Genomic DNA, 10,936 nt, shown 5'->3' on the forward strand with positions numbered 1-10,936 from the left:
CAACTCAGATCTCCCACATCCCAAGTGACTGCCCTTATCAGCAAGTTATTTGGTAATCTGGGATGGGTCTTGCTCGGTCTCTTGTGTTGAAGCTGTTCTGCTCTGTATAACTAGTTAAATATTTTTTGACATTAGGGACTTGAACCAGGCTCGCCCATGTCCCCCATCAGTGCCTTAGCCACCAGACTATAGAGCTAGTCTCTTGCTTGCCCTTTCTTTCTCTGGCCTACTGTATATTTAATTATTTAATAGAAAGTGTAACAGCTCCAACAGGACCGATTGAGAAAGCTCCACCTTAGTGTTGCAAATAGCTTGGGGAATAGGGCACTGCGGGAGCAGACCTAGATCACGTACCTGCGCCATAGCAGACAGAACAGAGATCTGAATCTGGGTCTCCATCCCATGGGAGTGCCTTGACTGATGGGTTATTGGATATGGGTATGTATGTCTCTTTTGAGAGAAAGGGCTGACTTGATTTAGGCATCTACCTCCAGGAGAGGGTTCATGGCTGAGAATCCTGAGCAGAGATAGCTGCATCCCTTCAGCCTGTAATGCAAATAATTAATAAGTACCTTTGTGAATCTGAGCTCTTTCCTCTGCATTTCATGCCCAGCTACCTTCGGCGGCTCCTCATTTAGTTTGCTGGTTTCTGAAAATCCCTGTTTTAGGCACCTAACTCTTCCAATGCTTTATAGGGGGAACCTGGGCACCTAACTGGGGCTGTGCATTTCAGTGGACAGCAGGGCACCTAGAATTAAGCGATCCAAAGGTCACCATTGCAACACCTAAGTAACTTGTGGATTTAGCCCTGTCTCTTTTGAAAATCCCACCCAACAAAAAGAAATGGAAATGCATGTGTATATAATGGATATGTATGATTGTATCCCTCTCCTCCACACCCTTCCTATATCACTTGTCTTTTTAGATTGCAGGGGCTTTGGGTAGGGGGATTTTTTAGTATATGTTTGTACAGTGCCTAGCACAATAGGACCCAGTTTTACTGGGGCTTGTGGGACCTACAATATATAGATATGACACTACTTGCAAATGGTCAGCCACTCCAGTTATTGAAGTCAGGAGTTTTGCTGTTGATTTCAAGTAATTGTCAGGTCCTATATGGTTATTGACTGTGATTCCTAGAACTGGTAGAAAATTCATGCAGATCAACAAAATACATTGCTATTGCTGCTGTTAAAATGTATGTATTGACTAGTTCTTAGAAGAACACATCTGTAAATTAGAGCAGATTGACAGGATAGTTTCTGAACAGGCTGTGGGCAACCGTGTTACTTCCCATTACAGGAAAAGTATGACTCATCCATTTTACTTTTCAAAGCCTCTTACAGAGATCTTAAATGTTGTCTGTCTAGCACAACCTCTCTCCTGTGAAAGCCAAAAAGGAATTTATTTTCCCACAGCATATATACATTTGCTATGCTCAGTGATTGATTTCTGAGAACTTCTTAGTGCACTCTTCCGAGTCCCAAAAGCAGATTGATAGTAAAATAACCAAGATAAAAAGGCTTCTTGATTTCCCTCCAGCCCCTAGAACTTAATAAAATATCAACATTTACTGTATTTAAATGAATGAAAGGCTCAAATTTGCCCAGGCATAATGTAAGCTGCTCGTACTGCTTTCCATTAAAAATACAAATGCATGAATATGGGATATTATAACTCGATACACTCTTCATCAATAATTCTCATGTGGCAATAAGGCAACCACAAATGGTTCAGTTATGTTACATTTGAATAGTGGGAAGGAGGTTAGAGAAGGAGCATTTGCATAACTACTGTGATCTTTGGTCAACATTTTAAAACTTGGATGCCTACAATTCCTTTGTGAATCCAAATGTGTCACAAATATTAATGAATTTATTTTCACAACATCCCATTAGACAAGGGGTTATTATTATTTCCATTTTACAGATAGGGAACTGAGGCACAGAGAGATTTAAGGTCAAAAGTATCCATTAATTTTAGATATCTAGTTTTAGATATCTATGTCTAGGACCTGATTTTTCTGAATACATGATATAGCACTTTATATGTTGTAGGCACAGCCCCCATTGATTTCAGTTGTTGTTGTGAGTGTTCAGCACTTCTGCAAATCAGGCCCCAGGGTCTCAAGTCAGACACCCAGAAAATGAAGCGTACACAGTTAGTGACTGCCTCTGAAAAGTTTGGTTTAAGTAACTTTAGTAGCATCACATGTAGCATCTGTCAGAGATAGAATCCAATTCTCCAGAGCAGCATTCAACTGTCTTAACCACAAGACCATCTTTTCTCTTCCTATAATCCTTCATGTCATTCACTACACAATTTCCAAACTCTGTAAAAAAAATTAGGTAGGGGTTTTATAGACAACAACTTTCCTACACAACCCTGATTCATCCCCAGATCAGATTAATTCTGTGCAGGGAATGAGGCAGAGAGCCTGTGAAAAAAAATAGTATGTGATCATGTAATTAATATAATTAATAATTAATGTAATATAATAACATTAATTAATGTATCATAATACATACACATAAGGGGGCCAAATTAAGGTTTCACAGGCAACTTCAATTCTGGCATTTCCTAAGTTCTGAATGCTTGACTTTGCAACCTAAATGTTCTTAACATATATCTGTGTGTATGTGCGATTTACTAATTTAAAAAAAATTCTGAAAAAACAAATACCATCATGTGGCATCATATTGATATACACATGGGTTATCAGCATGGTTGGAACCTTTAGATCCACCACACAGACATCTGCCACTGGAGCTGATGGAGTAACTGAAAGCAATAGTAGGCAGTTGTTATCCTCTATGTGGACCAGCACTAGAGGGGGATGAGACATACACACTTTGACAGTGCGTTTCACAGATATTTACTGATAGCAGAGGGATGGTGAGACTGAGGCCAGGTCTACACTACTGATCTATATCAGCATAACTATGTCACTCAGGGGTGTGAAAAATCCACACCTCTGAGCAACAGAGTTATACCAACCTAAAGCCCCTGGGTAGAAGCTCTCCCGTTGACATATCTACTGCCCATTGGGGAGATGGATTAACTATGCCAACAGGAAGGCTTCTCCTATTGATGTAGGAGCATCTTCACTTAAGCACCACAGTGGTGCAGCTGCACCAATGCAGCATTTTAAGTGACTTGCCCTCAAGAAACTTGGGTTCCATTCCAGGCTCTTAGGGGAGTGTTCTCCAGTGGGCACAGACTATTCTGCCCATTCTCCCCAAGCTTGATCCCTTCTGTCCCATCCCCTCAAACTTGTTCCTGTCTCAGTCCTTTCTGTTCCACACCCTGGCTCCTTCTCCCAGTCCCATATTCCTCATCTAGACAGTCCCAGTCTCCACTCTGTGAACTTCTGATCTCAGCCCCAATCTCATTTCCCAGCAAGTCCTAGTTTCATCCCTCCAGATTTTCCACCCTGGTCGCCGGTTCCAATTTTCCCCTTAACTCCCAGTGCCAGTCTTCTTGCTCATCCAGTTCCTGTTCCTCACCTCCCAGCTTCACATCTGATCTCTCTCTCTCCCCCCGCACCCTGGCTTCCAGTCAACCACACCCCATCCCCCACTGGCTCCCACTCCTAATCTCCCTCTCCCAGGCTTCATGTCCAAGATCAATCTGCCTTCCCCCAAGTACCCCATGCTCCTTGTCCTACTCTCTTTGCTCATCTAGTGCCAGTTTTCCCCCTGCACGCTGGATCTTCATCAGATCTATCTTTCCTCTCCTGTCCTTCCCCTGGCCCCACTCATTCTCAGTCTCCCCCAACCGTAACTCCTAGTCCCAGTTTCATTCTGCCCTACTGCAAGCCTCCAGTGCCAGTCTCCCTCCCCAGACTCCTTGTTCCAATCTACTCCCCGCATCCCATCGTCAAGTCTGACACTTGTCCCCTTTCCATTCCAAGCAGGCAGCTTGATCCTCTACTCTGCCTGGACCCAGGAGGGATATCCTGGAGAGTACAGGAGAGACAGTTTCCCTGCTCTGAGTTCAGATGCCAGGATCAGGAACTGAAAGGTCCACAGCAGCCCAGAGATGCAATTGTAGAGAAAGTCCTGCTCAACCTGCTGCTGCTCCAGGCTGGAGCATGCTCAGTGCAGAAGGAATCTTCAGAGATTTTAGCTACTAAAAGCTAACCAATCTCTACAGAGCCTGAGCAAACTCCAGTTGCTCACAAGTCTTGTAATCTGGCAAAGTTTGGGTAGATTTCCATGAGAATGACAAAGGCTTATTATACCTGACACAATGGCCTCCCTCAACCAAATTTCAAGTCCCTGCTCGAAAGCAGTGGGGCAGTTGAGCTTTTCAAAGAAAAGTCTGCCAGAGTTTTTAAACATTGGCAAAACAATATACTTTTCCCTAGCCTCATTCTCTGAATCATCTGAACCATTTTGACTGAAATTTTCCAGAAAAATTCAGCCTAAGGCAGACACCTATTACGGGAAATTTCAGCCCAACCAGTTAAAATTTGGCAAAATTATAAGCAACTGAAAACCAGGATCTTACAATGAGAAGTGTCAGGCAACCTTAATAATAGGTGGTGATGCCAGTCATGCCAATAATTTTACACAGAGATCAAGTGGCTTGTGCAAAGTCAAACAGGAAGTTTGTGACAGAGACTTGAATATTTATTTATATCTGACAGTGTACACATAAATAAAGACCACAGCAGAAGACGGCATTGCTGATTCCCTCTGAAATTAAGACTAAGTACCTGTTTTAAAGATTGCATAACTAAAAAATGTATTTTTGATGGGGATTATTTTTGCTATCTCATGATTTTATTAACCATCTATCACCATAGTATCTAAGCACTATGGCCCAGACCCCAAACGCATTTAGGTGCCTAACTCTGATTGATTTCAGTGGGAATTAAACGCCTAAATACCTTTGAGGATTTGGGCCAAAGTATTTTTGCAGGAAACTCTGTGTGGGCACCATTTACCCAGTGTAAGCAAGTCTGCAGTACATTGTAACAGGCTGTTGAAAGGTGCAGTAGTATCAGGTAATATTAGCACTGAGATGGGGCATCTCCTCCGTTCATTGCCATTACAGTATTGTCCATCTCAACTTTTAAAAAATCCTGAGTCAGGCCCAAAGAAGTAATGAGATTGGCATAAAAATCATGAGAATGCTAAACAATACTAAAAATTGGGTTTTCTCTTATGGTTTCTGAGCATTTAGGATTCATGCTTTCAAGTTTTTCTCTACAACCATGAGGATTAGAAACTTATTTAAACAAAAGGAAAGCTGAGATTTTCAAGTAATCACTGGACTTCAGGAGCTGGGACATTAAGAAAAACACCAAATATAAGGAGACTCACAATAAAATTGCAAGAGTGGCAATGCTGCATTATATGATGCTTTAGTGCTACTAGGATTGCCTCAATAGAGGTTTACAAATTATTTTTTTTTATTTTGATTTCTGACTGTGATAAGGAAATTGGATAGTTTCAATTTTGACTACCTAAGTTTTCTATATGAGGAAAGATCTCTATTCTATTTCTTTTTACCCAATGATCTAAAAACTTGTCAGAAGAACCTTTTAAAAATATTTCAGTTATTAAAATCTGGTAAAGTCTCTAGCACTTACCTGGAATGATCTGATACACAGTAATAGTCCTCAAACAGTAAGTACCTATTTTATACATAGTGAAAATCCTTCTATTATTAAAAAGTGTATTTACTTCATATTCATTGTAGCTGTTGTGTGTGTGTGGGGAGGGGGCTGTATTTGGAGGAAAGAGGAGTTGCAGAGAGAGCCAGCCTTCAATTATTTGTCTGGCTATAGAACTATGAGGATTTTTAAAGTATATTAGGAATAAAAGAAATCCTAGAAACGTTACAGGCTTATTACTAGATGGTGATGGTAACACTGTGAATAATGATGCAGAAAAAGCAGCAGTGTTCAATAAATATTTGTTCTGTATTTTGGAAAGAAGCAGGATGATATAGTTATGTCACATGAGGATGATGAAGAACTTGCTAGTCCTTTAGTAACTGAAGCCAGGTCTACACTACAAACTTTTGCTGGCATAGCTATGTCAGTGTGATGTGTGTGATCCCTGATTGACATAGCTGTGCTGACAAACACCCCTAGTGTAGATGCAATTATACCACCCAAATTGCACTTTTGCCAGTATAGTTTATTTCACTCTAGGAAGCTGGAATACACTGTAACAGCAAAAGTGCAGTTTTGCTTGTATAAACTACGTCCTCACCAGGAGCACTTTGCCAGTAAAATATACTGTTATAGCTATACCACAAAAGTGCTCCTAGTGTAGACCTGGTCAAAAGAGGATCTTAAACAACATCAGCAAGGGAGAACTATTTTAAAATCAGCAGGCCTGAATAACTTGCATCTAAGAGTCTTAAAAGTATGCCACCAACATGACTTCCAGGGCAGTGATTATGTGGACAACACTTGAAAAGCAAAAAAGAGGGTGATCTGGAGAAACATCATGCAGAACAATAGAGAAAGAAGGCAAATACATCAACATGACACTTAGAAGCCTGAACAGACCAACACACGACTGAAGTAAATGGCGTAAACTGGTGGATGCCCTATGCACTTGAGGGTGCGGGAGGATAAAGAAAGAAGAATCCTAAAAGAGATGGCCGAAGAGATCTCTGGTGCACTAGGATTGTTAATTTTAATACATCTTGGAATACTGGGGAAATTACAGAAAACTGGAAGAGTATTAATATTGTGCCAATATGCAAAAAGGACAAACGAGGTGACCTAGGTAAGTGTTGGCCATTTAGCTGACATCAATCCCAGACCAAATAATGGAAAAGCTGATAAAAGATTTGATTAATAAAGAATTAAGGGATAGGAATACAATTAATGCTAGTCAACATGATGCTATTCAAAATAAGTCTTGTTACACAAACTGTATTGTTATTCATTGATGAGATAACAGGTCTGATTGATAAAGTTAACTGCACAGATATAATACACTTAAATTTTCTGACTAAAAACTAAGCACTATACAGTATCAATAAAACACACGTCAAATGGATTAAGAACTGGCTGACTGACAGATGCCAAAAAGTAGTTGTCAATGTGGAATCGTCATTGAATGGGGGTGTTTCTAGTGGCATTCTGCAAGGATTGGTACTAGGCTCAATGCTATTCAATATTTTCATCAATATAATACAGGAAGTAAATATAACCAATCATGGCTGATAAAATTTGTGGATGACACAAATACTGATGAAGTGGTAAATGATGAGGACAGGGCAGTCAGAGTAATCTGGATCACTTGGTAGACAGGGCCCATTTAGACAAAATGCATTTTAATACAACCAAAGTGGTATTACATTATACAGCTAGGAATCAAGTTTGGATTCCTTTCGGGAAGATATGCTTAACAAAATACAAGTTTTGCATTAATCAAACACATTATTGGATTCAATACAGGGGTATATGTGTGAAATTTAATGGCCTATGATATAGAGGAGGTCAGCCTAGATCTCATATTGGTCCCTTCTGGCCTTAAGCTCTATGAATTCATTCTCATACTCTCAGAAGGAATCTGCTTATATGGTAAAGTCTCCACGCTTTTTTGTCACCACAGCCTGCCACAGGCAGGTCTGCAAAGATAGCCACCAAAGGTCAATACATTAACTCTTACATCACTTAGGGGGAGATGAGGGCTTCAGCCTCAAATCATAAACCAAGGACAGTCCTGTCCTACTTCCTCAAAACTATGTCCTTCCCCTCTGTGGGAGTGTCCTACTTCAATTACCAGGATGTACAGCTATCCAAGAATCACTTATTAGAATAACTGTTAGTATTAAGCACTCTGTTGTTTTATTTTTAAGAATTAATTTCAAATTGTTCTAGTACCATCCCTGTTAGCAATTGTCTTGGGCTAACTGCTGTTTGGAGGACAACTCCTCGCTGCCTTCTGCAACCTGGCCAGGGTTTCTAAAGGTTTGTCCACATATGAATTTATATTTAGTTGAATTAGTTGTTAGTTGGTACAATCCCATGTGAACACTCATTTTAAGAGTGGCTTATTTCAATTTAGCTTAAACCTGTGCCTAATGGACTTAAACTATACCAAAATAAGACTGGTTTTAATTAAGTGTCTACACATCCTTTTGCAGTGCTTTAACTAAATCAATTTAAAGTCACACCTTAAGTGAAACCAGTACAACTCTGTGTGCAAACAAGCCCCGAGTCTAAAACTGCAATAAGATCCCAATTTCCTGTGGTCCTCCAGCCATGCAATGTTTTTAATGCAAGCTCTCCAGTGGGGTGAAGTGCTGCCACAGTCACTCCCAAGGCTGTGGGAGCAGAAGAAACTGATGCAGGTATCAAGGAATATGTATAGTGACAGACAGTCCTTTCTTGGCCTACAGCTTAGCAGGCAGCAAGCAGCATGTTCTGGATAACGCCCCCAGAACAGAGGGGATGGAATGCTGGAATCAGAAGGTTCCATGGTAGTTGGGAATGACAGTTAGGGGGTAGCTCCTCCTGGCGGAAGAACTCCAGTGGGAGGGAGTGGGCAGGTTCCTCCACAGGAAACAAGCTGCTGCCACGCCTAGGTTGCCAGGTAGCAGCTAGCGCCAGTGTTCTGTAACCAGGGGGTGGGGGGTGTTACAGTGCCAGTGTTCTGTAACCAGGGGGGTTACAGTGCCAGTGTTCTGTAACCAGGGCTGGGGGTTTCACTTGGTTTCTTTTCATCTCTGTGAGAAAGTTCAGGAAAGAGAAACACAGAGGGTTATTTCACAACAGCCAATCTTCTTTCCACGGTGTGAGGAACAAATGCTGCGAAAGAGTTACAGGAAAATACCCACAAGTGAACATGGACCTGGATTCGGTTTCCACCACACTTCCTGCCTTCAGGCTTCTGCATGGCATCTAATGGTAGGTTGCTCGCCAGGTGTCCGTTCCCGCTTTGGCCCAATCATTTGTGCCTTCTGCCTCTGTAAGGGTATAACCCTGATCTGCGTCTTGGACACTTACATGGAAATGGTGAATGGCATGGCAACTTAAAATTAGACTGCAGACTATGCAACCTAAACACTGGACACGTGTGTTTAGGTACAAAGCTTTCGATATCAGAGCCACATATTTAGAGTTTCCCTATTAAGAGTTTGTAGGAAAATGGAAAGTATTTTTGGGGGGAAAAAAAAAAAAAAAAAAAGTTTGCAAATTTTCCCTACTTTCTGCCTTTTTTGTTTCAACGGACATTTTCTGATGAGCTTTATTGTACAAGGTTCACATTAGAGGGAGTTGCTTTAAGACTGTCCAGTTAACAATCAGTTGCTAAGTTAAGGTAGAGCAATACCAGATCCACTTAGTGGCAAATTATGAAATCTAAGATCATATCTTTAAAAAATGTTGTCCCAGTATTCTGACCTCTCCCATCCAAACAATAATACTTACCTGTGCGTGGAAGGTAGGGTTAGTTTGTCTTTTAGCAGCTATTGCTAAAGTAGGCTTTAAAAAAAACAAAAAAACAATTAGTTTAGGCCCCAGTGCTGTAATTTATTGTGAGCTGGTGCAGCAGGCCAGCTACATGCAACAAGTAAAATCTGTACCTTAATGCAATTAAAAGGAATTATTCCTATGAAGTATCATTGCTTTCTCCTCCATTTTTTTCCTTGCGACTTTCACACATTTGGATCTTATACATTTCAAGGTACATATCCACTGTATACTAAACAGAGACATTAATTTGCAAGTGTTATTTGAACTGTTTTTGAAACTTGCATGTTGATATGTGAAAGACTACTGCACAAAGTTAAACTGCAACAAAATGGAAAAAGCAAAACATTTCTAAGTTAAGGGCAGCATCAACTCTATCCTTATTCTGGAAGCAACATATTGATTAACAGTTTCTCAGGTATTTACTGGTTTGTATCACTATCAAATTTAACTTGTTTGAATTTTTAACCTACTATGATTAAAAGTAGTATTTGTAGTACTTGATTACTATAAAGGACAAATGCATTGGAGTGACTGTCCCACCAGTTTCTTTACTTTGTGCCTGGTCCATTTCAGTTAGTCAAACCTTTTTACAGGTAAATACCCACACTGAGTTCAGTGAGCCTACTTATGGCCATAAAGAGCATGTCTACATTGCAAAAAAGACCTGTGGCAGTGAATTCCAGAGCCTGGGTCAACTGACTTGGGCTTGCTAGGCTAGCACAATAAGGCTAAAAATATCAGTATAAGACATTTGGGCTTGGGCTGCAGCCTGGGGTCTGAAACCTGGCAAGAAGAGTGGGTCTCAGAACCCGGGCTTCAGCCTGAGCCTGAATGTCTACATTGCTAGTTTTAGCCCTGTAGGGGGCCGACCGAGTCAGCCTACCCAGCCCTAGACTCCTAGTCCTACAGTAGCTGCAGGTTTTTAGGGTTTTTTTGGTAGTGTAGACGTACCCAAAGTCATTCACATGGGTACATATTTACAGGATTGGGGTCTTTGTTTACATGAGTCTTTGACATAGCAACAGTGCATTTTAAAAAACAAAACAAGCATTAAAAATATAACTAAAACTTTAAAATTGTCAGGACTCAAAGCAAAATGCAGTACTCAAAACTGCATTTAACTCGTTTTTGCTTTGACAGTGTTCTTTAACATTTTTCTCCCTGTACAAGTTTATAAAAATTCACAATAAATGTGTTTTTAGGCCCCGACCCCCGTTCTTATATCGGAAAGAACCACCTGAAGTTACGCCAGTTCTCTACATGAGAATACAGCCCGCATACCGCGTGTATTAAATATCCACCTGGAAAGCAGTTACTACTAAGTGTGCAAGAAGCAACTTTCAATATATTCAGTTCAATATGTTCCGTTTCAATCCCATTTACAAGCCACCAGATCACACAAATCCCATTTGATAAATGAACTGGATCGATTTGTTTCCCACTGGGTACTGAAGCTCGCTGGGAAGTATCCCGGGCCAAATCCCC

Source organism: Emydura macquarii, unplaced genomic scaffold, assembly GCF_026122565.2.
Source record: "Emydura macquarii macquarii isolate MOO-44397 ecotype Brisbane River unplaced genomic scaffold, CSIRO-AGI_Emac_v2 contig_1043, whole genome shotgun sequence".
In the NCBI taxonomy this organism is placed as follows: Eukaryota; Metazoa; Chordata; order Testudines; family Chelidae; genus Emydura; species Emydura macquarii.